The sequence below is a fragment of the Sminthopsis crassicaudata genome, chromosome 3, assembly GCF_048593235.1.
Source record: "Sminthopsis crassicaudata isolate SCR6 chromosome 3, ASM4859323v1, whole genome shotgun sequence".
In the NCBI taxonomy this organism is placed as follows: domain Eukaryota; kingdom Metazoa; phylum Chordata; class Mammalia; order Dasyuromorphia; family Dasyuridae; genus Sminthopsis; species Sminthopsis crassicaudata.
Window position 1 is genome coordinate 438,831,029 of NC_133619.1, and position 2,105 is coordinate 438,833,133.

General features: G+C 40.7%; 1 long non-coding RNA gene across 1 annotated transcript; it reads left to right on the forward strand.

The window, feature by feature from the left end:
* Window positions 1–626: 626 nt before the first annotated feature.
* Window positions 627–1,543, forward strand: LOC141559654 (uncharacterized). Its single transcript, XR_012487516.1, has 3 exons — window positions 627–758; window positions 876–953; window positions 1,394–1,543. It is a non-coding gene; the product is annotated as an uncharacterized LOC141559654 (long non-coding RNA).
* Window positions 1,544–2,105: the final 562 nt, after the last annotated feature.

Below are 2,105 nucleotides of genomic sequence, written 5' to 3' on the forward strand. Positions count from 1 at the left end.
TTGTCAGACATCTTCCAAATCCCAATCACCATTTTCATCACAAACTTTTTGTTTCATAAATTCATGAACCACAGGGTCAGGAGAGAATGTTTCTTGTATTCTATTTGTAATTCTTGTTTATTGATAGATAAGAGCCTTGTAAGTGATCCAAGAACTCATCTAACTGAATCCTCTGAAGGAGGAAAGAAAAACAGTACAGGTGGCCTCCATCACTTTAGCAAAGTGAAATGTAAAATCCTTTCTACTTTGCAGTTCTTGAGTAGATAAAATTTGCAACAAGTATAAAACTTTCTAAATGTTTAATTTTCCTTTTCTTTCTTTAAACAAAGATTATTGTACTTCCTAGAGGTATTATTTTGCTTTAAACAAAGATTATTGTATTTCCTAGAGTTATTATTTTGCTTTCTGAACATCAAATGGCTGGCTAAAACCTTTCCCCTGCTTTGGTTTTCCCTACTTTGAAAGCCTCCACACCTGTGGATCATAGCATCTGAAGGAGTTGCAGGGCAGCCTTTGCTGACACAGGTGTTGTAGATTGGGAATGAGATAAATTGGAGACAGAAGGAAGAGGAGAGAGATCAGAGAACAGCAACTATCTCTCAGTCTCCTTGTATCATCCTTTCACTAGGGGAGATCTATTCTGGGTTGGAATATTCTGGGATCCCCCATATGGCATCTGAACATGGGGCAAGAATTACAAGAACTACCAGATATGTTCGTGAGAAGGATCTTTCCAGAATTAAGGCCGAAGAGTCCTGGTAAGAATTTTTTATTTGGGGTAATTAAATGGGCCAACACATCAAAGGGCTGAGCCAGGAGACTGATGAGACACTTAAATGCTTGTTCTGACCACAGTCCTCTTCTCCTTTTGACAGCTTGCCTCCATGATGTTTCACAAGATCAACACTTGCTACAACCATCCAGAAGTGATAATGCCGCTTGCATTCCTCAATGTGCGGACCATGCTGTGTGTGTTTGGGGGGGGGGGGCAGGAATAACAGCAAAAAACAAGGAATTGTTAGGGGCCAGGTCAATTCCCTGAGAGCCTCCATAGCTGTGGATCATAGCATCTGAAGGAGGTGCAAGGCAGCCTTTGCTGACACAGGTGTTGGGGACTGGGAATGAGATAAATTGGAGGTGGAGGGAAGAGAAGAGAGGTCAGACAACACAATGGTCTCTCAAAGAAATCAGAGAACAGCAATTGTCTGTCAGTCTCCTTGTATCATCCTTTCACAAGAGGAAATTCATTCTGGGTTGGATCTCCAGCAGCCACTGTCAGGTGGCTCCCATGTATTCCAACAAAAAGTCACTTCCTAGTGAGGAACACCCTAAGTAGTTTCAAATAAACGTGTGGTTTTCTTTTCAGTTAATCTCTGAAATTATTGACTTCCAGTTAGGAGACTGAATTAATGGCCAAGATTCTATCTTGTTTCTCCTGGAACCATAATTAAAATTTCTCCAAAAATTTAGAAATGAGATGACTAAAATTTTCCTGAGGTCACAGAGTGATAGAAATGAAACCAGCACATCAGAGTGGAATCACAAAGGTAAAGCTTTTTATTTCTATCAGACTTCGTTGCTTCGGTTTATGTGGAAGAGAGAGATAAAGTATTTAAGATCTGGGATGGAAATTGTTACATTGTGCAATTATTACTATTATGGATCTATGGGAAATTTATATATGGGATGACTATTTAATGCTTTAGCTTTGAGATCCCTTATTCTGTTGGAATTGCTCTGGCAGACTGTTCTCTGATTGCCTGTTTTTAAGAAATCTCCAACATATAGATACCTGTCTTGGGACTGGCAGTCTCCAGCCTTGTAACCCCAGTTTCTTAATTGGTATCTCAGCATTCTCAAAGAACATTGCAGTTTTGAGATCAAGCCTCTAAAGTTCAGGTTTTGCCTGCTTTCATAGTCTAAGTGTGCATAATCTGCTCAGAAATCCTTGCTGGATCCTGGTTAGCAATTCCTGTTCCATCAGAGGGGACAGATGGAGCTACACTAGGCCCCACTCTTTCCCTCCTTTGGAATCCCTGACAGACTTGGGGTGCCCCTCTTAGCATGGGGCTATCTTGAGCACTTCTACTCCCTATATAAGCAGA